This window comes from Alligator mississippiensis, chromosome 5 (assembly GCF_030867095.1).
Source record: "Alligator mississippiensis isolate rAllMis1 chromosome 5, rAllMis1, whole genome shotgun sequence".
Taxonomy (NCBI): Eukaryota; Metazoa; Chordata; order Crocodylia; family Alligatoridae; genus Alligator; species Alligator mississippiensis.
In genome coordinates this window covers 140,836,404-140,862,079 of record NC_081828.1, presented here as the reverse complement: position 1 = coordinate 140,862,079, position 25,676 = coordinate 140,836,404, and the positions used below count along the sequence as shown (strand labels likewise).

Below are 25,676 nucleotides of genomic sequence, written 5' to 3'. Positions count from 1 at the left end.
CATTGCTGAGAGTGGAACTGGATTCTGTTCCATTTTGCAAGCCAGGTGCAGAATTGCTTACTAAGGTCCAATCAGCTATACCTGCATGCCACCCTGTGAAAACAATGGGGTCAAATTAATCTCAGAGCTCATGCAGTTATAGCCAATGTAGGTTTGATATGTATTACTGCAGGGCTGTTGACACAGCAGCGTGGTGCTGTCCTTCCAGATTGCTGTTGTGGCTATGCTAGTGACATGGATATGAAAAAAAAATGCCAGCTTAAATATTTGCATAGTGATGATCATGGCCAGAACTGCAAAGCTACTTCTGTTTGAACCTAATGGCTCAGGCTTGGATATTGCCATGAGCTCTGAGTGCAGCGCACGCTTTTGACCTTTAACAAGACTCCACTCCAAGCAGATGCACGACTGTAGCTGCACAGAGCTTGCTGTGGTAGCTGGGGTAAGAAGCCTGCAGTTTGGTGGTATTAGGCTGCTACTAGTGATAAGGATCTCTTTTATAGTGTAACAGTTTACTCATTGAGTTTGCCTTGGGCACAGAGAATGAAATGCACATAGTTCCCATTATTTATAGAATGTGTCTGTGGAGGCAGAACAGGGGTTAGTGTATGTCTCTCTCATTCGAGCATGGATCAAGGGAAGGGAAATTCTGAATTTCTTTGTTTATTTGCAGAAGTTATGAAGAGGGGCTAGAACCCCTCCGGTGCCATCTGGCAGAGTTTGCAGGCACCACGTGCTTTTCTTGATCCCTTGCCTGTCAAGCTTCATTGTGTGTTCAAATATTATCATTATTTTATAACATGCCAATAGCATTTGACAACTCTAAATTGATCCTGATTTGGGATCAGGGACCATCCACTTTAAGAACATGGCTTTGCTTTCTGTTGATTTTTCAAGACTTTTTTGTGCCTGTAGCTGGGATGGTTCCTAGCCTTTTGTATAGTAATGGTGAGTAGAAACATTATTTTTGTATGAATCAAGTAGAATCGCTAACATTTTAGAATAAGGAAGGCCTTGACGTTAAGGCATTGGAGGTTATATGGAGGATGGAGGTATAGACATAAAACCAGATCATACATACCAAAGCAACAGGTGCCTTAGAAATAACTAAAATAGACATTCGCCTTTCTGGCTTACTAATTAACTAATTACAGCACGTTTGTGTATGTAGGCAGTACAAATATTTGCATTTCTTAATTCATTCAAGAAGTTAAACCAGTTATCAAGCAAGCTGCAGTCAGGGTATTTTTTTTAGATTTATTCTTAAGAAGTTCTATTTAGAAATTATGCCTCTGCTAACCTATTACTGTTCTTTGTCTTTTGTTGATGAGGTCAACTTGAATGCCTTGTTCTTTATATAGATCTTGGTAGAGAGAATAATTCATAAATTTGTGTGAGTGCAGGCGCACAGAGGATCCAGTGATTGGTAAGAGTCACAAATCCACATTCAGGATCCAGTTCAGATTTTAAACTCTTCGTCCTCCAAGTCTCCCAACAGTTAGCTCAGGTTTGGACATAGTTAGATCATAAACAGTATTTTTAGGAAGAAGTTGTAAGCAGGCAGGTCACATTCTAGCTTTCAATGCAAAGGTAACAACAGTTTTAATTATGAAGTTGCTTTTGTTGTTCCAGAATGAACAGATGCATTTTATTTGCATAAGGAATCTCTGTTTAGGTGATTTCCAATAGTAAAAGTTACTTCCAAATGATAGTGTGTGACCTGCATCTTCTGTTAACAAACTGGGGACTGGACTTGGTCAAGAATACCCCTTCCAGTCCTCTGTTTCATTTTGTAGATAAATGAGGAGATGACCTTCTCTCTGACCCCTTGGGTATTGAATGCTGTCAGAATCAAGATACAATACCAAACTTAGAGGGTTAGTGTTCCAGTTCCCTAAGGAAAATACATTGAGGCACATGTACTATCATCTGTAAGCAGTGGAAGAGTAGGCACAGTACTTCTACCACATAGTCCCTTCTGACCTTAGAGCAGTGGTTCTCAACCTTTTTAGGTTCAAGGGACCCTTGAAAAATGCCAGCTCTTAGGTTTCACTCATTTTTTGACTACAGAAACATAATAGAGCAATTTCTGTTGTGGTCTTTGTTGAGCTTTTTGCAGTAGACCAGAAGGTTTTTGACACTGTGAATTTCTCTTTGAAATTGCTGAATTTATCTTGTCAGCCATATGTAGGTGCTTGCACATCTAACAGTTTTAATATTTCATGGCATCCTAGGATAGTGTGGCATGCTGGGTGAGAATCATGATCCTAGAGACTGCCGAAGCCTTCTCTGTGGGGAGACATGATGTTGAGGCTCTTTAGATGGAATGGGATGGGCTTGAGACAACTGCTGTTTCTGGCTTCATCCCTTCAGAAATCTCTGGAGGTTGTGGGAATAAAATAATATAGAATATGGTGCCATTCAGAAATGTCTATGACAGCTTTCCACCCATACCATGCAATCATGTGAGTTGGAGAAAGCAGGAACCAATATAAAGATGCAATGGTGGTGGTTCTGCCAGATTGAGAAGGTGAACTATTTTCCTATTCTGGTTTGGTGCAAGTACAATGACCTACGGCATGATTTGGTTTGAAGAAAATCCATGAAAGGGACTCCATTGAATTTCCTGTCTCCTACATTTTTGGTTTGCCTTGTAACAAGGGCTTGCCTCAGGGGTGGCCATGACACCACCTGGTGGCCACTCAGCCTTCGTTGCTCCTTGTCCTTTAAACATCCTCCCCTTCTGCTCATCTGCCATGCCTTGATGTAGATATGTATTTGTGAAAAGGGAGGCTGCCCCAGAGATCCACGAGCCAAATCCCATCTGCTTACGAGCTAGGCTCCAATCACTTGTTGCCTTCAAGGTTAATTTCATGGGCTCCTCATCTCCCCTTTTAGCCACAGTGAAGCCTCGCAGATGTTACCACTTAATCAATTATCATCAGTCTAATGGGCTCTCAGCCCTGGTCCACCTCACTCTCTGGGCCCTGGGCTCCCTAGCCCCATCTTCTCTGGGCCTTGGGCTTCCTAGATCTTTTTCTGCCTTGCTGCCAGGCTCTGGTCTTACTCCCCAGGCCTCTCCCTCTGCTCTGTTCCCTAGCTCTGGTCTTACTTCCAGGCCTCTGGCCCTGCTCCTGGGCCTGCTGGGACCTCCTTCTCCCCATAGTCCCCTCTAACCACCAGTTGCTGGGATCTCCACCTCCCCTTAGTCCCACTCTGAACCACTGGTGTAACCCTTCCCCTAAGGCTTTATTGCCTGCAGGCAGTTTGGGTGTCCCTCAGTGGTCTCACTCTCTAGCCTGCTTAGGAGCTCTTTACACATGAGGCCAGACTGCCTGCCCAGCTCAGGACCTGCATTTATATATACCCTAAGCCTGGTCCCCCTTCTGGTTGGGTGTCTCTCCTGATTGTGGATCAAGCTCTCCCTGCAGCCTTGTTCCTCTTAAACTAGCAGGAGCCCTAAGCTCCCTGTTACAACCTGCATGAAGGTCAGCTTAGCTTTTGGTTCACAAATGGATCAATTAGTTAAACCTCACCAGAGGTAGTGAGCTGAAGGAGGGGTATAGAAGCAAGATCACAAAATTGCCTGTCCGGGCACAGAAAGAAGTTTTTCAGGAGGCAGAGACTCTGTCAGAAAGGAAGTTAGCAAAAGAATGGCATTGAAGAGGCAGTCAGTTGTAATGTTGGAGGATCCTGGCATGGATGCACCACATGCTGCTGCCCTACAGGTAGACTGTGAACCCATTGCAGCTGAAATTGTTTTAGACCAGTAATAGTGGAGGGAGATAAGTCACTTGATGTGTCTCTTCCATTATTCTTGACAGCAGCATGTGTTGGAGGGATCTGCAGATTGATCAACATGTGGTTCTTCATCTATATTTACTTCACGCAAAAGGAATGAGGGTGCATGGAGGCAATTTGAAATGCTGGGTTGGAAACAGACCATTGTTTATTGGCATTTATTGGACTGGACAGATATGCAGCTTATTTATTATTTAGAAACTTTCAAAATAGGGAATTGCTGTCTTTTAAAGTCAGCTAGCAATCAGCTTTGTTGATTGAAAGTCCTAGCACATTGATACATAAATGTATTGCTATATGTATGTATCATGTTTATAGCATTTTTACTCTCTAACCAGCATTTCTGGTAATCCATGACCAGAAGAATTTTGGATCAAAGACCCTGATGCAGCAAAGTAGTTAACCACATGCTTAGCTCCAAGCACAAGGATACTTACAAGTATACTCGTGTCCTTACAGTTAATCCCATGTGTGAGTGCTTTGCTGGAACAAGACCCCAAAAGTCAAGGGGAATAAGGGAGGGATGCAAGCTAAGGCTTTTCAGGTCGGCTGGAATAGTGGTTACAGGAAGAGGATAAGGTTTGCAAGACACTCATGAGTTGTAGGCTGAATTCTGTTTCTCGAGACCCCTGTGCACATAGGTCATGTCTATGCGAGATGCTTTATGGGCAGTAAACTAATTCTACCGGACATTAGCGCAACATGCCAAAAACGTGCTAATGCATAGTAGAATTAGTCTACTGTATATTAAGCTTCATGAAAAAACAGGCACTGTTGCTACTGCGCATTACCACTGGCTACTGTGCATTTATGTAGTACCTCATGTTAGAGGTACTAAACTTAATGCGTAGTAGCAATGGGACATTAATGCACATGTAGTCACACCCACATTCTGGTTATCTGGGTTTTCACAGGGAAGGGTGTGTTTCTCCCTCTGTGCTCAGCCTCATTCTGAACATGGGTGAAGTTCAGGTACTTCAGGTGAACTTTGAATGAAGAATAAATCCTTTCTCCCTGTGCATGTACCAGGATGTACTACTTCCTCCTTCAACAGGAGCATGCTCCAGTAGGCAGCTGCCATCCCTGAGTTTGTCTTTTCATCCTAAAGATGGGATAGGAGACCTGAAGTGTGATCAGTACTGTTAGGATTTCTGTAGTGTTAGAGTGATGTTGTAGCCATGATGGTCCAGAAATTATGTGAGAGGCAAGGATTTCTGATATCTTGATACCAACTGTGTAGGTGGAATAAAGTTTGACAAGCTTTTGAATGCAGGACATTCTTCCTCAGGTTTCGGGAAGCACATACAAGCAACAAGACTTCTTTTTTCTAGAGGGGCTGAAGCTCATTGTTTCCACTGTCTTTTTGAGCTCTACCAGCCTGAGGAGTGAGACATCCAAAGAGAACGTCTGCCTAGTTCTAGGTATTTCTGTTTCTTGTTATCACTCCACCATGACAAAAGAGTGAACCCAAGTACCTTCTTTCTCTGAGTCTTAACTTTCATGCTTTTTTAGCTGTCGGATTGTGCAGTCTGTCTTGTGTTTCATTTTTTTCCCTAGTCTTGGTTTATTTTCTTGCTGTTTTTGCCTGTTGGAATTTTGTTTAAATGAAACAGTGTATGCTTTACTAATAGAGATTTGCTATCCTTCATTATAATCTGGCTGTTGGAAAGCTGTACTTCATGTTCCTGTTTTATATATATTTGCATTTGAATTTAGAGGGAAAAAACATCATTGCATGAAGAGCTGGAACATGATTTTGGTTTCATTTTTGTTTGTATTACCAGTAGATCTCTTCACCCTCACCCTTTTCAGGCTGTAGAAGGAGATCAGGAGCCATATATTCCTGCCACACCCTTTTTACAACAGCCTAACAGCCTTAATTCCAGTTTAATGGAATGAAGGCTGTTCTTTACACCATGATATTACAGTCAGGCCTTTTGCTTGTACATTTTTTCAACTGCTGAAACCATTGCTGGTTTCTGTTAAGCATTGGTCTGCCAATCTAAAGGCCATGGGTTCCATCCCTGCTTCAGGCAGGCTGTACTTCTGCATTTCCCTTTCCCAAAGAAGCCTTTTCCTTTTGTTGTACTGTATGTTCACCTTTACTCCACACAGCCTTTGTGTGCTTTTTATACCTCTCTTGTAGTTTCTCTTCTCCTCCTGTGAACTTCATTCCCTTATTCACTCTATTTTAGCATCCTCTCATCTCATTTTTTGTTTGAAACTGATTTGGTCTCTCAAGGAAGGGAGTAAAGTTGGCCACTGTGTCTCAACTACTGGGTCATCTTCAAAAATAGTTTGAGAAGAAAAGGGAAGTGATCTGGTAGGTATTCTTTTGATGGCCAGCTACTGGCAGAAATGTTCTTTCTGCATGACACTTTGATTATCATTTGACACTCAGCACCTTGATTGCATGTACTCACATGGAGCTGTGCTGCATATTCTTGATACCTTCACCAATTGACATTCTCTATTTCTGTCATAAAGTATTTTAACTGTCTCTTTCAAGACACAAATGGAAGTGTCTTCCTCTTCCCTGGCCCTTGATTGTGCCATGTAAAATTTAACCTGAGATACAGATAGTCATTGACAGCTGAACTCCTCCATACAGTCAGCTCTGAGAGCTTCTTCTTAACTAGTTAGATGTCTTAAGAGTGAAAGAGCGTACAAAGAGGCTGTGGGGCATTTTGATGTTAAACAAGAGTTCCTTGGTTCTTTGCATGAAATCCAGCACTTATGGAAGTGGAGATTAAAGACTAGAGGAACAAAAGCTCATTTGAAAAAAGGATCTTTTTATTTTTTAAGACGAGAAAAATTTGCTGGATCTAGTTTTTTTCAACAAAGATCAAATGAGCAAAATGTGACCAAACATGAATAGGGCTGTTGTTTTTTTAACTTGATAGTTTCCTTTCCACCCTCTTATCAGAATATTTTATATCTGTGAAATATTCTGATTTATGCCATTGGTTTACCGTAGGAAACGTTTAAAGTGTGTTTTTTCTGCTCTTGAGAAGAGAGGGGCTTGAGGAAATCTCTCTCAGTTATTATTGGTGCAGTTAACATGGAAACACAAGTTCAGATTCTCCAGGATGGTGTGGCTGGGTCTGGTCAGACATGCTTAGTGCATAATTCTCCTTGTGAAGGAGGAATTATTGGTTGGTATAAACTTGACATAGGTTATTTCTGTTCTAGCAATCTTTCTCTTCCCCAGCAGAGGGACTGAGTGGGTGCCAGGGCCTTGCTGGCACCAGGTCAGGAAATTGTAGCTGGCTTTCTGACTGTTTCTTCTCATTCCCCTCTCTTGGATGGGCAGGGTAGACCCTGGGCCAGTGTCTTTGTTTTATATCTAGTCTTTTTCCTTCCTTTCCTGATCATATCCTCTGACACAGTAGTCCTCTGGTTATAGCTTTAAAAAGGCCCTCTTGGGAAATCCCACAATCCCAGACCTCAGTTTCTCAGCCAACATTAGAAAGCTCTAAGGCCTGCTTGATCTCCCTTTAAACAGCTTTGTGTGTGGCATTTGGGGTATTTTTGATGTGGGCTTTTATATAACATATTCTCAAAGGTATACTCTGGGATTGCTTTGCTCTGAATGTCAAAACTTTAGTGGCAGTATTTAAGGCCTGATTCTGCTCCCTTTATCCTGAGCAGCACTTCTTTACGAGAGGAGTCCCATTAACGTCGGTGGCATATTGACATGAGAGCATACTATTCCAGTTACAGTGGACGATAAGCTGAATATGAGCCAACAGTTTGCCCTTGTTGCAAAGAAGACTAACGGCATACTGGGCTGCATTGGTAGGTGTGTTGCCAGCAGATTGAGGGAAGTGATTCTTTCTGTCTGTTCATCACTGGTGAGGCTACTTCTGGAGCACTGTGTCCTGTTTTGGGCCCCCCACTACAGAAAGGATGTGGACAAGTTGAAGAGAGTCCAGCAGAGGGAAACAAAAATGGTTAGGGAGCTGGGGCACGTGACTTCTGAGGAGCGACTGAGGTATCTGGGCTTATTTAGTCTGCAGAAGAGAAGACGGGGGGGGGGGGGGGATTTAATAGCTGCCTTCGACTACCTGAAGTGGGGTTCCAAAGAGGATGGAGCTGGACTGTTCTCAGTGGTCGCAGATGACAAAACAAGGAGTAAGGGAAGTTTAGGTTAGATATTAGGAAAAACTTTCTCACTAGGGCTAAGTCCTGATATTCAGAAAACCTGAGTCTGAATCGATTTGCAGGTTAGTCTAACCTGTGTAGATTGAACTGAGAAGCAAGTGAAAAGACATTCACTTTTGATTCCAGAAATGCAGCCACATATCTGCAGTGGGTCAAGCTAGAAGCTGTGGGGGCGCTACAGTGAGCCCTCCCTTCCCTTCAGCGGTGGCAGGAAGGCTGGAGGGAAGCTGAGCTGAGGGCAGGGGCATGACCAGGCCCTGGCAGGCTGAGTATGATTGGGGAGGAGTTTAAACTCCCACCCTGGCCTGCACAGTCCCCAGCCAGGGTGTGCCTGGAGGGGAAAGGGGGAAGCAACCCCTGTCAGCTTCCCCCCACCCCCTGCTCACTGCTTGAGCGGCAGGAGGAAAGGGTGTAGCTAGACACCAGTCCAGCCGGCCCCCTTAGGCAAAAGGTGGGGAGGTCAGCAGGGTTCAGTCCCCTTTCCCTCCCCTCTCCCACCAGTACCCCAGCTGGGGTCCCATGCCAGTGATAGAGGGGAGGGAGAGGGGATTAATCCCACCTTTCACCTTAGGGGGCTGGCCTGTGTCAGGATCTGGCTATGCCCCCACTCCCACTGCTGGAGCAGTGAGCTGGGGGTGGGGGGAAAGCTGACAGGGGCTGCTGTGCCCCTTTGCAGCAGACTGGGGTCCCATGTCAGTGGGAGAGGAGACGGAAAGGGGATTAAACCCCACTTCTCTCCCCACCCTCCACTTCATGCGGCCAGCCCAGGCCTGTGTCTGGCCACGTCCCTGCTCCTGCCACTCAAGCACCTTTGGGACGGGGGTGGGGGAGAAGCTGGCGGGGCTGCTGTGCCCCTGTGAAGCAGACCAGGCTGTGTCTTCAGCTAGGTTTCCCACCCCCACCCCCTTGTCAGCCAGCCCTCACTGTTCTGGTTAGAGAGCAGATGGGGCCAGCCCTGCTCTGCTCGAGCAGACAGCACAGGACTGGAGAGCCAGGTTTCCCACCCCGACCCTCTTGTCAGCCAGCCCTCACTGCTCTGGCTAAGGAACGGAGACGCAAGGCCAACCCTGCTCTCTGGAGCAGACAGCACAGCACAGCACAGCCCAAGGTTGCAAACATCCTGTGATTTAACTTGAACCAAGAAGGGGTCTCGGACAGAAATTTCATAAACGGGTTTGACCTAAATCAATTTCTGATACTACATTCAACCAGGTTTATCTTAAACCAGTTTTGGCCTTTTTGAAACTGGTTTATGTGCACTGAACTTCTGTTCTGTGACAGGTTTAAACCAGCTTCTGATCACTTAAGCAAATTTGTGTAAGGGTTTTGAATCTCTGCATGTCTGTGAAACAGTTGAGAACTTTCTGTATAAATCAGGCTGGAAGGTGCAGAGTTCCCAAGGGGATTTTATGGGGTCGTTTTTGGGCAATGAAAAGCTCTGCTTGGGTTGGAGAAGTGTCTCTTGTGTGTTTTATGTGTGAGGGAATGATTGATGTTTGACTTTCTGGTGATGGAAGGAGGTCAGCTTCCACATTCCAGTCTTGTTTCTAATTCAACTGCATACCATTCTAGAGGATGGCGGCAGGTGAAGTCTTCAATGAGCTGGAAAACAAGTCTGTCATGAGCTGTTCGTGGCTCGGACAACTTGTCACTGGTTTCTCCTCCCAGATCTTTGCTGTGAAACTCGCCTATAGGACTCACACCTCTGACAGTTGCCCATGGGATGCCACAGAATGTATGAAGAGGTGTGTAGAGGTGTGTGATAGAGCAGACATCCTGTCTGATGTACATTGCCTGTAGGGAAGTGTGTTACTACTCATCACTGTCACCCATGGCAACTAACCATGTGCAGTGACACCTAACTGTGAACTGGTTGTCAGCTGTAGTGGCAACAAGTAGGAGTTCACAATCTGCTCAGAAAGTAAACTGAGTAAGGGTGAGATTACACATGAGAGTTAGCAGGTGCTACTTCTAAAGAATTTTTGTTAGTCTGTGGTAAGGTTAAGTAAAGCTTAAGGGTTTAAAAATCTAAACTACAGTGGCTAATCTGAATTTCATCAGTACTCAACAGTCTCCACATGCTAAGCAAGTAAGTAGTACCCCCAGGTCTAATCTGGACCTCGGTCTTTCACAGAACAGCCTATGTCACAGATTTTACTCAGTACCGATTGATGCAGAAAGATGGCTGCAAGTGTTTGAGCCAAATCAGATTCAGCCCAGAATTCTTGCTTTTATGAACATTTTCTCCTTCATCTTTCACTGGAGGTGGGAGAGAGATGGGGTGGCAGGTGAGAGCAAAATAAAATAGAAACTACCAGGATCAATTTTCCTTGTAATTTCCTTTATGCTGTGCTGAGAAGCTGGAAAGGAACACCTGGGAAAATTGATTATCTGAACTAAGAGCGCATCATTGCAATGCACTTCCATGTACCCACCCTTTATTACAGATGCACACAGGCTGGCTAGTTCACTGGGCATTTATTCAGCACAAATACTGCATGACTAAGTTCATATTGAAGAGGAAGGACAGAATTTTGGGGTGTTTTATGTCTTTCAGCCAATTTAATACTCCTGGTGCTGATCGCATCTTAATGATTTGTTCTTGTCTTTGCTTCTGGCTTTTTGCTCTCTTCTTATTTGGCTATTACTCATGTTCATACAGGGAGCTGAGAATTAAAAGAAGATAAAGATTGCAGTAGCTCTCCCCTTCTGTCCTGTGCGGTTATCTGGTATAGCCATGTTGTGAGTCAGCATGGTGTGGCACCCAACCATGTTACCCATCCTCATGTGCAAAGGTGTCATGAAGTGTAAAACTAAATCTGAAGAGCAATGTACTTTAATAAAATTATAATTTCTTTAGACTCATGAAGGTGCTAATTAATTATCTCTAGATGTAGAGACAAAGCTTAAGTGCAGTAATCATTTTAAAAGAACATTTTGGTCAAAGGGTTACAATGTTTGGTCATTGTTCAGAAGAATATTTTAATCCTCTTTAACTTAGGGTTTGCATCCAAGTTGCACTACAATTGCACATATACTTAATGCTTGGAAATTGTGCCCATGCTTACATATGTCACTGATGAGCATTTTTAGTTGAATGTGTTTAATATATAGCCATGGAGATGTATGATAACCAGGGACACTGGTTTTCTATTTAAATATCACAATTTCACTGATAAAAATGGCAAATTCTCTTATTAACCCCCCCCCATATGCATTTTAAAGCAATTTGGAAGCCTCCCAGTGCCCCAATTATTATAATAAAATAAATTCTAAATACCTATAAATGTTGGTGTTTGATTTTTTTTATCATGAAAATCAGAGTTCTGCCTGCCCCATTTGCTCACCAGGATGCGGGTGTAGCTGTGGCTGCTTCCCTCCCCCCCCCCCTGCTTTGTGGTGCTGATATGCTGGTGGCCTGCCCATGCTATTGCACAGAGTGGGTCCATATGTGAGATCCAGTATGTTGAGCCAGCTGTGTACTCCCAAATACAGCTGCACACCCGAATCAGGCCACATGCTGGCCTGACCCCTTATGCCTGGCTCTGGCTGCATGCCAGCCCACCTCCATACACCTGTATGATTTATCTCCCAGGGCCACATTTTCTGGCCTGTAAGGCTTCTTTGCCATCAATTTTCTGGCCCCATGGGGAGACCCACATACTGGATGACATGGCTCCATGGGACGGATTTGGTCCATAGGCTGAGGGCTGAACACCCTTGATGCATTACATTCTAAAATATGTTGCTACACTCTGTACCCAAATTCTTAGATGTGTGTTTGTTCTTTTAAACACTTATTCTGTGAATACAGGGCTAGATTGTCTCTCTGAGAAAGATGGCTAGTAGAGTCTTCTATTCAGGGCTGTATGGCCAGGGGCTTGGCTACATTTCTTCTTATTTTCCAGGCATTTTATTATTCTGAGGGCCCATTCTTAAGAAAGTGACATTGGATGGACCAGGGAAGGATGAGGCTGGCAAGAAGGATGCCTGTTGTCCCCCTTCTGGCCACACACATCTTCCAGCCTGGAACTTTTCTCTGGTTTTGCCTCAAGTGCACCTATGGAAAATTGAAGCCAGAGAGAACAGGGTCTCTGCTAGCATTGCTCCAGTGTTCGGGAGAGTGGATCAGTGTGGGAGCCAGAGTCACAACATAGATGTGCACAGCTTCCCATCAATCCCTGGGGTCTGCTGAATTCAGGCAGTCTTTCCAGAAGGGACTCTACTCTCTCCCATAGAGTTGATGTGGGGGAATGTCTGTGAGGAAAGCCTCAGGGATTTGGGTTTTTATTAATCTTTTTTTTATAAAGAACACCCTGCTATAGCTCTTCTGTGTGATGGTTCAGTCTGGACGTATGTTCTTTAACTTTGTCCTTTCTTCTTTGATCATAAACAATCTGTTTTTCCCACTAAAGAGTATCTTATATTTGGGGGTGAATTTATTTTTAATCTAGCTCATTTTAGGAATTTGTTGCAACTGAGATGGTTTGACCGTAGTCTATCAAACTTTGTGACTAACACTCTGATTGTCTTGTGGGGATGTATTAATTCTCCAGGAATCTTTAATGTGAGCACATTCTACTTCTATCTTGATCTGCATTCAGTAATGGCCATTCTCATAAGATTTTCTTCTGTTGGCCAGGCGATGCGGCTGTGTTTGACAAACCCAGATGGGAGGACTGAGGAAGTATATCACAGTGTAGGACATCTCCTGGAACACTATTGATGTTCTGACATGGTCTTTCAGCTGCTTAATATAATATTTCCCCTGGCTTTTTTAATGTCTTTTGTGCTTTGATTCAGAGCTTTTAATTACAATTCAAGCAAGTAAAGCAAGAAACCTCTAAAAAACCTTTTTCCCTTGTTGCTCTGGCCTGGATAAATAAGCCTCGATATAATAGCCCTTCCATGCATTTTCTAGCTGCCAAGGTTGTGAACGAGTTCTTCCTGGCTATTGAACTGTAAATTGCTGCATATGACGCTGAGCAGACTCAGAGTGACTTTGTACAAGTAATCCAGTGTATTCGTCACACCTTCCCCCCATTGTGTGGAGTGGCTCACATCGAACTTGAGAAATATGATTCATATTGCTTTATTCTTTTTCCCCTGTCAGTGGCAGCGGTAGCCCTCAAAACATTAGAAATAGAAAATGCCTGGCCTGCAGCCATGTGTTACTGTTGCTCTCTTGGCTCCTCTGATGCTACTGTAATCAGATGAGAGGCGAGGTGTAAGTATTGTTCTTTCCCATATTGAATGTTAGATAGGGGTAATTGTGTTGAATAAAGTATTTCAAAGGTAACCTGTGAAGAATTTTCTACAGCCTATTTAGTCCTATGACCCAAATCCTCAGCGAATGCTTTCTGTCCACCAGAACATCTCTATGTAAGAAGCCAACTTCTCCACCACTTTGTATCTTGTATGTAACCAAATGCAGCCAAATCGAAACAGTCAGATACAGATAAATAAAATACCACTTCCAAATGAATAGCCGTTCATGACTGCATCTCTGTATTATACAGATTGGCCAGCAGGGGGAGATGCTATCCTCCTTCCCCACTCCCTCCTCCCACTAGTTACCCCTTTCAATTTAAAACAGAAGGAAAACATATGGACGCAGTTAGCTTTTGTTTTTGTGTGACCTGAAATTATGTTCTTGTCATGGTGTTTCGCTAGTCACTTGCAGGTGTGCCTCATGTACCAACCTAATTGAAGCACATACCTGCTTTGTTTGGAAATACCATTTTGATCAAGTTTTGCATGTATCATCAGTTTTGCCTCTTACTGAAAGCAATGTCTATATCTTTCTAAATGGTTGAAGTTCTAGGACTTCATTTGGTGGGTTTTAATTTTTGAGGACAACTGGGAAAGCATGAAACTTCTGAACATAACAAGAAAAAAGAGACTTTGTAGGAAGCTACGTATTCAAAACAACCTAGTTATAAATCTTGTAAATCTTGCTGGTAAACAGAGATGTGTTCTAATCAGCACCATGACAGTTGTGGTCCATGTATCAGTGAGTATATAATCTAGTGAAAACAATTAAATGCCTGAAGACTTTGTCCCCAGTCTTCCAAACACCCAGACACACAAATTTGATGCACCTAAATGATCCCATTCCTATGAAACTCACATTTTTAGATTTATTGACTTGCTACTGTTTTCTTTAAAAGTTTAACTTAATCTCTTAATTAAACTATTTCCATTCCTGTCCCTTCCCCCTAAAATGTTAACATTTTATATGATTTTTTTTGGCTTCATCCGCCTTGTTTTCATAATCCTGTACTAGATATTATCTGTACACTAGCTGAGATAATACTACCTATTTACTATCATTAGATTATGAACATATTCTAATACCTTGAGCATGACTCTTGGTGAGCCTTAATAACTTTTCCAGACACCTCCCTGTCAGATGCAGGCCTTTTTGATACTTTTTTTTCTTACGGATGCTGCAGGGTTATTTGTTTTCTTCTCCCAGTTCCAGCATCTTCTAGAGCATGTGTTGTGGAGTTTGTCTTTCTTGACATCTAAGCTGTAACTGGGCAAGTCTACATGTGCGAATGCTCCAGGCTTGCCCTAGAATAATTTACTCTAAAGTAAACTCACCCTAGGCAAGCATCTACCCACGCAGGAAAGCGGGAGCAGATTTGATGCTTATGGAAGCGGACTGCTCCTGCCCCTGCTGGCCCTGCACCAGCCTCCCACAGCAGCCAGGGGGAGCTCTATGCTCCCCCTGGGTGCTAGCCCAGGGAATGGCAGAGAGCATGGGGCCAGGAGACAGCTGTCTCCTGGAGAGGGCTGGGAGACTGCTTCCTGCCTCCGGGAGCTGCCTGGTGCCTGGGAGGGCTCCACTACTGGAGCCTGGGCAGGAACAATGTCCCCCTACTCTGGCAGCAGGGAACTCCCAGCCCCCATTCTGTGACTGCAGAGCGGTGCTTGGGAGACTCTTATCTCAGCCCTGGTTCTGCAATTGTGGAGGGGTGACTAGGAAGTTCTTATCTCCCAGCCTCAGCTTGGCAATCATGGAGTGGGTGCTGGGAGGTTCTTATCTCCAGGCCCAGGCTCTGTGATTGCAGAGCCAGACATAGGAGATTCTTATCAATTGGAGTGGGGGGGGCTGGGAACTCCCTGCTGCTGGGGCAGGGGAACATTGCTCCTACCTAAGCTCTGGTGGTAGAGCCTGTCCCAGCAGCAGGTAGCTCTCAGGGGCAGGGAGCAATCTCTCACCGCCTGCTGCTCAGCTGACCAGGAGCAAATTTTCTCCCTGTCAGCCGTCTATGCATGCCTTACTGCACAGTAATTACTCCCAAGTAAATTTGCTACTTGTATTTTCAGGTAGCAAATTTACTGGCGATTAGAGCAGATTACTGCACAGTAAGTATCTTCACATGTGTACAGTGTTGCTTACTGTGCAGTAATTTGCTCTAATCTCGAGTAGAGTCTTATATAAATGCGCCTGTGTTTCTTAAACCTCCTTTGTCACGTCAGTCTTTGACCTATTTAGCCTATACTTTCTGAACTTCATGGCCACCATGGCTACTTTTTATAGCATCTTTGTTATGTCCACAAAGCCAAGTTCAGCTGCTATGTATGTAAACTGGTGATTTCAGGGCAGCTGCATGAGATTACCTTTATAACTGTGGTCTGATGGCTAGAACGTGATCCTTTGATCCAGGATATATGGCTTCTGTTCCTGGCTTATTCACTTTCATTTGCTTTCTGTGGGTCTCTGTTTCCATTTGCAAAATGGAGGTTGTGCTCTTTTTGTGATAAGGGCCTAACCCTGTGCCTGTGGTCAGAAAATAAACTAAGTGAATATCTCTTTCCTGCCACATCTGCTCCTTGAGCATTTGAATTATATCTGCTTCCTTCACTGATGTACTGATTTTTTTTTTTTTTTATTATGCTTATCAGTGTACAATAAGCAAAGCTATGGAAGAATGAACTAGGTCCTGTCCTGCCTTGTGTATCAGCCAAGTAATCTGTTAAATTCTTACTGTGGAATTGCTTAATACTGGTGATGAAATGTAGACTGAATGAATAAATACTGGTGATGAAATGTAAACCGAATGAGCTTAGCAACAGGTATGAACCTCTTCCAGCCCCAGCAGAGCCTGTTGAGTTGCCAGCTCCCACAGGCAACACAGGCTCAACTGCAGCTACCGCCCCCGTTCTCCCCAAGACAAAACATAAAGTGTTTGTCATGGGAGACTCCATCCTGAGGGGGACTGAGAGGGTAATCTGCCACCCCGACCCCTTAGCCCAGGAAGTCTGCTGCTTCCTGGGGGCTCGCGTCCGAGACATTGTGGAGAAGATCCCTAGGCTCCTCCAGCCCACAGACCACTGTCCCATGCTCCTTATTCATGTGGGCACCAGTTACATGGCTTGGAGCGCTCCCAGCTGGGTCATGAGGTGCTACAGGGATTTGGGAGCAGGGCTAAAGGGTCTGGGGGCACAGGTGGTGTTCTCTTCGATCCTCCCAGTCTTGGGGTATGGGCTGAGGAGGGAGAGGAGGATCCAGGTAGTTAATCAAAGACTGAGGCATTGGTGTCATTGGGAAGGCTTTGGCTTCCGTGACCACAGCCCACTCTTTGGCGAGAGAGGCAGTGAGCTGCTGGGAAGAGATGGTCTCCACCTCTTTCCCCTGGGGAGGAGGCTCTTCTCAGCCAGACTGGCTGATCTGCTCCACCGGGCTTTAAACTAAGCCCACTGGAGGACGGGGGGACTATCGCCACTGCTGGCCTGCTGAGCAACCCTTGCAAAGCCAGCAGACCAAGGCACTTAAGGGAGCTCACTGCTGTACACAAATGCCAGGAGCTTGGGGAATAAGCAGGAAGAACTCATCCTCCTGCTTAAAGCAAATAATTAAGACATCATAGGGATAACGGAGACCTGGTGGGACTCCACCCATGACTGGACCATGGGTATAGATGGCTATACCTTGTACAGGAGAGATCGAGTAGATAAAAGGGGCGGGGGTGTAGGAAAAGGAATGTTATGTATGTTAAGGAAAGCTACATGTCCCTGCAAGCTGATGTTGGTGCCAGGGTGGATGACTGGAGACCCTCTGGGTTAAAATCTGTGGGGAACACGGCATAGGGGACACAACAGTGGAAGTGTAATACAGTCCTCCCACCCAAAGTCAAGAGCTTGACCAGGAGTTCACCCGGGAACTGGCTGAGGCTGCATGCTCCAGGACCATGGTTGTCATGGGTGACTTCAGTTACCCAGACATCTCATGGGAGAATCACTCAGCAAAATCCGAGCGGTTGCAAAGATTCCTGTTGTGCGTGGATGACCTCTACCTGACTCAAGAAGTCTATGGGCCAACGAGAGGTAAAGTGCTGCTCGACCTGGTACTGGCTACTGGGGATGACCTAATCGGTGACCTAGTGATCGATGGGAAGCTGGGTGACAGTGACCACGAGCTGGTCCATCCTTAATGGACTGGCCAACACCAACGTCCTGAGGGATAGCCAGCACGGGTTTGTTACAGGTAGGTCTTGCTTGACCAATCTCATTTCCTTTTATGACCAGGTGACCTATCATCTGGACGAGGGAGAAGAGATTGATGTTATATATCTTGACTTCAAAAAAGCCTTCAATCTGGTATCCCATGATCACCTCTTGGTGAAACTGGCCAATTGTGGCCTTGGGTCCACCATGATCTGCTGGCTGGGAAATTGGCTCTGTGGTCGGGTCCAGAAGGTAGTGGTTGATGGAAGTCAATCGTCCTGTTGCCCTGTGACCAGTGGGGTCCCCCAAAGCTCTGTCCTTGGACCCATATTGTTCAACATCTTCATTAATGATGTGGACATTGGAGTCAGAAGCGGACTGGCCAGGTTCACCGATGACACCAAACTTTGGGGCAAAGCATCCACACCAGAAGACAGGAGGGCGATCCAGGCTGACCTGGACAAGCTCAGCATATGGGCAGACAAGAACCTGATGGTGTTGTAACACTGAAAAATGCAAGGTTCTCCACCTTGGGAGGAAAAACCTGAAGCATCCTTATAGGCTCGGCAGTGCTACACTGGCTAGCACTATGGAAGAAAGAGACTTGGGGGTCATCATTGACCACAAGATGAACATGAGCCTGCAATGTGATGCTGCAGCTAGTAAAGTGACCGAAACACTGGCTTGCATCCATAGATGCTTCTCAAGCAAATCTTGGGACGTCATTCTCCCCTTGTACTCGGCCTTGGTGAGGCCGCAGCTGGAGTAGTGCGTCCAGTTTTGAACTCCATAATTGAAAAAGGATGTCGAGAAGCTTGAGAGAGTCCAGAGAAGAGCCACGCGCATGATCAGAGGTCAGGAAAACAGACCTTACGACGACAGGCTGAGAGCCATGGGGCTCTTTAGCCTGAAAAAGCGCAGGCTCAGGGGTGATCTGATGGCCACCTATAAGTTTATCAGGGGTGACCACCAGTATCTGGGAGAATGTTTGTTCTCTAGAGCGCCCCAAGGGATGACAAGGTCGAATGGTTACAAACTACTGCAAGACCGATTCAGGCTGCACATAAGGAAGAATTTTCTACTGTCCAAGCCCCCAAGGTCTGGAACAGCCTGCCATCGGAGGTGGTTCAAGCACCTACATTGAACACCTTCAAGAGTAAATTGGATGCTTATCTTGCTGGGATCCTATGACCCCTGCTGACTTCCTGCCCTTTGGGCGGGGGGCTGGACTCGATGATCTTCTGAGGTCCCTTCCAGCCCTAACATCTATGAAATCTATGAAACATAGCTTGATTTTTCTGATCCCAGACTGAGTTACAGGTGTGGATTCTGAGACTGTTTCTTAACTTAAAACTGAGCGAACATAATTTTGAAGCTGCCTGCAAAATAAACATAACATCCTTTTTGAATCACTCCACAAACCTTTGCCCTGCCATATGTTGCATCCTGGCCCTGGCCCTGTCATATGTTGCACTCCTGAACCCATAGTAGCCACATTAAGATCATGGAATTTTCCTGCATACAAGTTGCCCTGAATGCAACTAATGGCAGGATCGGGGCCTATATAACATTTTAATGTGCTCAGTGTGATGATCCTTGATTGGATGGGGAGGAATAGTTCAAGTAAGTGGTTTAAAGTTAAATAATTCAAATAGCCGATATATTTCATCTCAACGTATATGTACTCTATAATATGGACAAAGAAAGTGTGTGTGTATGAATTTTCATGTGTGTGTATGACTATGCATAAATATATATGAATGTAAAGTCTGTATATTAAGTTATCTCCTTTCATATAAATTATGAGATTATTTGAGGAATGTAGGTGAAATAGAATTTTGTTGTTGAAACTGGGAAACAATTGTATTCCTTCTGTCCAAAAAAAAAAAAAGAACCTTTCCCCGAAGGAATTTTTAGTTTGTGAGTGAATTTCTGGTGCCAATTAAAGTGAATGGGAGTTTTCCTGTTAAGCTCTATGGAACTAGCTTCTCATCCTATATGCTTGGAATTCTGGTTTTGGCGATACCCAGTCCAACTCCTCAGTTTCTTCCATTGTCTCCTCCTTGGAAGCTCAATGCTTGTCAGTCAAACATTATTTTTGTAATATCAGATGTGTTTATTTGTATACTCCCTTTTCCAACTGAGAAGCATTTTCAGTTGAAATACCCTGCAGGAAGAATAGTTTCTTATAGAGTGCACTCCTAGGTCTATAAATAATAAATACTATAACTCAGAATGACGCAGGTTCTCCTGCAACATATATGTGCCAAGCAAAGATTCAATAAATAACCATTTACCTGCAGCTTGTCATTCCTTACCCAAGAAAAGGCTATTCAAATCTCTCAACAAGTCTGATGGCTGTTTTGATTTACATGGTAACACTTTTGTAGGGTTCCAAAATGTTAATGGTCTCCTTTACATGGTGCTGTTCTTAGAGGTTGAAATTTTACAGCGTGAATTAAATATTTATCAAAGTCTTAGTAAGGTTTGAATGGCTTAGAGCTGGCTTGCAATAGGTTGGTGATGTTGATTAGTTGGTTACAGCCTGGGGCTGCAACAGTTACTGTTTTATATCACAGTAGTGGCAGACAAATGGTTATTATTTTGTGTCTTACAAAATCAAAATACATTTAGATCACTTATTTATTCCCCATTACTGGGTGGACCTCTGGGTCTACACAGAGCTCCATTGACTTCTGAACAGAGGTCTGCCTACAAGGGGTTTATTACAGGATCAGGGCAAAGTGTCTTACTGTTCCTGGCCCCTGATCAGCAGAGAATGCTCTTAACTTTTAGTGTATGAGTTGCTCCTGTGAAATTACTTGTGTGCTTAAAATTAAGCCTATAATTGGAACATTTTAAATTCTGAAAATTGAATGACTGCCTTTTAAAAGGACATTGATGTTGACAGATACCAAAATTCCATAAAATTACATTTTTTATCTGCAGTGCAAGGACATTTCAAATCTAGGTACTGTAATAACATTTATATACATTTTTAGGCACCTCAATCTTGACAGTATTCCTGTGGGTATGTATTTTGCTACGCAAGCAAGCTATCTTATATGCATTACTTTACAATATCCTATAGAAAGCAAAATCATGCCTCTTGTCATCCACAGAAATGCCTCTTTTCTTTGTAAGAGAACATCTTAATTGTACATAAAGACAAGTGTTTGTTTGTTTGTTTGTTTGTTTCCAGACAAAGTAAATTTTCATGAAACAGTAATTTTGTTTAAGATGAAGAATACAGTGCTGTAGTACATGGACAACCAAAGGTCCCAAGAAATAATTGAGGATCTGATCTGAGGACCTCTGAAGTCAAAGACTTCCATTGATAGCAGAGGGCTTAGACTGGGCCCAGGGGTATTTGTATGTTTAAGAAATGCTGAATTGAGCTATGTGAATGCCGGTGGAGTTAGACCTGAAATAGTTTTTTTTCCATATATGGTTAAACTTTCAAAGCTCCATAAGTGCAAAGTAAAAACTCCTCCTTCCTCACAACATTCTGTCCCTATTATCTTTAGACCCTGAAAAGCCAAGGTCTTATAAGATGCAGTACAAAAAAGGTGACTCTGGACAGGCTTATGTTCACAGGTTTATTAGATCCTTTCTTCTTGTTCTCTGTGGGGACTGCTAAAGTAGAAACAAAAGTGTTCTAGAGTAGATCAGAAATTATGTATTTTATTTCTGTGACCCTTTAGCTTACTAGGAACAACATTCCTTTCTGTTCACTTTACCTTACTCAGTTTTGAAAGTCTTGCTTTGTTAAGATCCTTTGTCAGTTTTGCAAAGAATTTAGGGCTGCTTTCTCTGTTTCTTGCAGCTTAGGTTTTAATTTGGATTTTTCATGTTACAGAAACTTGGACTTCAGTCTTGTAGGGTTATAAACAAACCCAGACCTTAATTCTGTAAATGCTTGTGCAGGTAACTGTGCACACACAAGTAGTTCACCCCCTTAGGTCTGAGTGGACTACATTGTAGTGTGCAAAACTGTTTGCAAGTTTGAGGCCCAAATCAAATCAAGTTAATATGGTGCTCCTAAAGGCAGCCATAGTAGACTTGATCAAATAGCCGATAGTTCCAGTTGCTCAGGCTCCAGAATGCAAGATTGCATTACAGTGACCCACTGTCTAGATAGCACTTCTCTTTTTCCCTCATTATTTACAGTGTGAGTGAAAAACCCTCCACACAAATCATGGAAGCGTTTGTTTGACTGCTGTGAACTGCCCCTCGTAGATGTTTAAAATAAGAGGTGAGTTGTCATAATGCATATAGTTTTTTCTTTTGTGGCTGAGACCTTTTCTATTTAACAGCATATCCCAAATTTTAACTACTCATTTTTCAGTGCAGGAATGCAAACAGGATTAGGAGGTCCTGGGCCACTGAGTCTGGCTCCCTGTATTTGCAAGAAATTGCTAACCTAAGCAATCCTCACAATTACCACTTCAAACTCCTACCCATGCGGGCCGGGAGCGGTCCCAGGTTCTCGGGGGCTCGCGGCAGGCTGTGGCCAGCAGCCCTGGCACGCGGGTCAGGGAATGCAGGCCGGCGGACTAGAATTAGGCACGGATGCTTAGCGGTTGATTAAAGATTATTTTACTTACACCGAAGATGGTTACGGTGCAGGCAGGAAAACTTGCTTGAGTTGCGGTTACAGACAGAAAAGAAGAGAAGCGGACAAGAGTTCCTTCCACGCGAACCTCTAGTCCAATCCGGTTGAAGGCTCTAAACACGCGAGCCCATCATGTCAACCGAAGAAAACAACTCAGAGAAAGAGCTCTGGATACACTCACACGAAGTTTGCTAGGCTCCGTGGAACTTGCACGCAGGGAAGGGGTTCGTCGAGGGATCGTTCGGCGACGGGGAGAGGCCAGAGGTTGATCAGACCCCTATAGCCTGCGCTGGGTTCTATAGGCTCCGCAGCACTTAGAGTGCTTCACAAGACGTGAAGCCCTCCTCCTCCAGATGGTTGTGGAGTCCTCCAACTTGGGCGGAAACTGCTCAAGCCTCTTATACGGCTAGCAAGCCAGTCGCTAGACGCCACGTGGGAATAATTTAGAACTGGCCAATAGTGGGACACAAATTTGCATGCGGGTGGCGGGAACTTCTTTGCACCGTGCATTTCTCTTTGCAACTGAGAAATGCACCCTGCAAAGAAAGCTCCTCGTGGCGGGAAATAATTTAGCAATGCCGAAGTGCGCACACATCAAATCACACCTTTGGGTTGTGACACTACCTACAGTTATCAGTCAGTGTGACCCAAAGTGGAAGAGCGTAATCCTCCAGTTAGGAATTGGGTATTCTTAGTACCAGCAGGAGCATCGGCATATCTCCATCAAAAAACCCCAGCCTGATCAGCAGGGTTGCCAACCTGAACATTTGTTTTACTGATAATTTGCAAACTTTATACTGACAACTGAATGTTATTACTGACATGGTTTTACTGACATGCATTTTACATAATGTAAATGTAAATCTTGTCAGGCCCTGGATGGCAGTAATAAAGGCTATGTTCACATTTAGGGCTTTAACACCAAACATAGTAAAAAATAAACTATCGTGTGGTTGTGAGTAAAAGATTTGCAGATTCTTAGTAAAAAAAGTTTGTGGGTTAAGAACCCTGCTTGACTGCAGTAATAGTTTCACACTATGCTGTCCCTACCCCAAGGGTCACCTACTCACCCTGACACCCCCAGCTGGACCCCACATTGTGCTGCCCTGCCCAGCTCCCTCTCCAGCCTTACCCCCACCAACCCCACTACCCCAAGCCTGGCACAGACCCCCTACTCTACCTCTCCTTCCTTCTAGCTCCACAGATCCATCCCCTCCACTGCTGCCCAGGGCTGCATGACCCTGTCTTCCTATGAGGTGACCAGCATTACAGGAAAGCAGTGGGATCCAGCAGTAGTAGCAGCATGTGGCTGGGTGGAGGGGAAGAGCTGATACCAGGTGGTATTGCCCTGCCCTGTCTGTACTTCAACAAGTTGTATCCTGGCTCATTCCAATGACAGATCTTCAGTCAAGGTCATGGTTGTTTAGATTTTTTCTGGGCTGTTTGTAAATTTATGGACAGTTGGCAACCCTGCTTTTCAATGGCCAAAGCCTCAGATGAAAACAACAGCCTCACCCTAAGCCTGCACTCCCCAGAAACCAATAGCAGTCATTAGGGGGAAAAAGGGGCGTCATGCTGTTGCCAAAAGGCTAGTTTCGTTCCCCTGGAGGCTTGTTCAATTACCCTCAAGGAAAGAGTCACACATACAGGCTGGGTCCATCTAGGTTTATTGTTTGCAAACAGTTCGACCGAGGAGCAGAGAGCTCAAATCAGGGCCGACGATGAGTCCGGCCTGGAATCACATTTTTATAGCTTACATTCAACAGAGTCTTGACGTACTAGAAGTTTATTGGCTGCAGTACCAGTTCCTAATTGTGACGTCTTATCTTGTAGGCTGTACTTAACTAGTTATTGGTTAATGTGACTTATCAGGGTTAGTACGTGCGCACTCAAAGGTAGAATTGCAGCATGCTCAGAAGAAAAGAGCAATTTCAACAAAGTTAGTTAAACTTTAGTAACTTCTCATCTTAACGTAACCTTAAGGCACTAGACAGAGACGATTTCAAAATGCAAGGCAAGCAGTAAGAACCACAGCTTGGACATTAGACCTCCTGATCTTTACACAAAAGGGTCATAAGATGGTCATAAGACACTTCTATCATATGGTTGTTGCTCAAGCATTACTGCAAAATTATGGGGGCTAACATCTTTTTACTACAATGCTGTTGATGAGCTAGGATAATTCTTGTCATGAAAGAGAGAAACAACCTTCCCTATATTTTCATCTGACAGTAACCGCTTTATGTTTCTTAAAGTCTTTTTCTACATAAAATGTGTATATCCATGATGTAGAGGCTGAAGAAATGAAATTTTCCATTCATCAGTTTCATTTCATCTTTACAGATTTACCTGAAAAAAATATGGGGGGAGATAATCTGGAGATTGTCTGAATAATATTTGGTCCTGCAAATATTTAGGCCACGAATGAGCTTCATGTAGGTAGAGTTCCTGTTGGGCCACTTTGCAAGACTGAAGCATTACTTAAATCAGAAGTCAAAGCCAAAGCTCTGTCTGAGCCTTGCATCTGGCTGGGCTGGTGAGGTTGAAATATACCAGTTTCTGTAGCAGACACACAAGGGGAGATGGGGAGGAGTGATGCATGTAGCCTGACTACGTAGCCAGCTGCTTTTGACTCCCCAGTCCAAATGATCAGATGCCCATTTACAGCTGGAGCCAGCCTTCAACACAAATCTGAAGTGAGGCTTCAGGCTCATGCCTTCTGGAACCATAGCAAGATGCCATAGCCACCTGTAGCACTACATCCCTTTGTGCCTTACCAATGGGAGAAATCTAAAAGGGCCTATTATATATTGGGCCCACTCCCTGTCAAAAACAGCTTTTTGACTATTTTATAGGTTTTTTTTCATGGATTATTGTAAGCCTTAGAATGGAGATAAACCTGCTTTGATTCTGAACACCAACGGAGACTAAAGTGGCTGTAAAAGACTTGCTTTAAAAATTGGGCCCACTCCCTGTCAAATTTCTCCCTGGCAATTTCTTCAGTGATTTTGGTGGAACTGGCTGCTTGATCCTTGATCCTGCATTCAGATCTGATTGCAGGACTGGGGACTGGGTTTCTCTTCCATTTTTCCTGTGCTTAGTTTCTCTTCTAAACCACCTTGGTGCTGGTGGCTGTGAGCTGTGCAAATGAGGGTGGAGTGAGGTGCACTGGCTAAAATCACAGCTGAGCTTGCACTGAGAAATGATCACTCCCATCTAACTTGGACCCAGTTGAAAGTTTCCATTCTAGCTACAGGTTAATTGTGTGACTTTTGTATCTATTAAACTGTTTTCATAGTAGGAAGTAGTTGGCTCAGTCCCCTGTGTTTTTGAAGGAGTCTTTTTCTGTACTAAACCATTCACTGACCATCACGGCTAGAAAAGCTCTTGCAAGAAGCTGAGGGAATTGCTAACGGCATTTTTATTAGCTTTCTCTTGTTCTGCTTATAGACAGTTTTGGTCTCTCTTTTGTTTCTTTGTATGGAGCATTTGGGGTTTTATTTTATGATTACCTAAAAGCAAGCTCTCTAAAAACAGCTTCCTGTCTGTCTCCCAGACATGCTCAGCTCTGTAAAACAGCACCATCGTATTTGTTTCAGCGTGGCTGCCCTTTGGGGATTTGCAGGAATACTGCAGCAAA

General features: G+C 44.1%; 1 protein-coding gene across 1 annotated transcript in view; it reads left to right on the top strand.

Annotated features, from left to right (window-relative positions):
- POMGNT2 (protein O-linked mannose N-acetylglucosaminyltransferase 2 (beta 1,4-)) overlaps positions 1-25,676 on the top strand; it is a 59,992-nt gene that overhangs the window by 15,234 nt on the left and 19,082 nt on the right. The gene's annotated exons all lie outside the window — the stretch shown is intronic.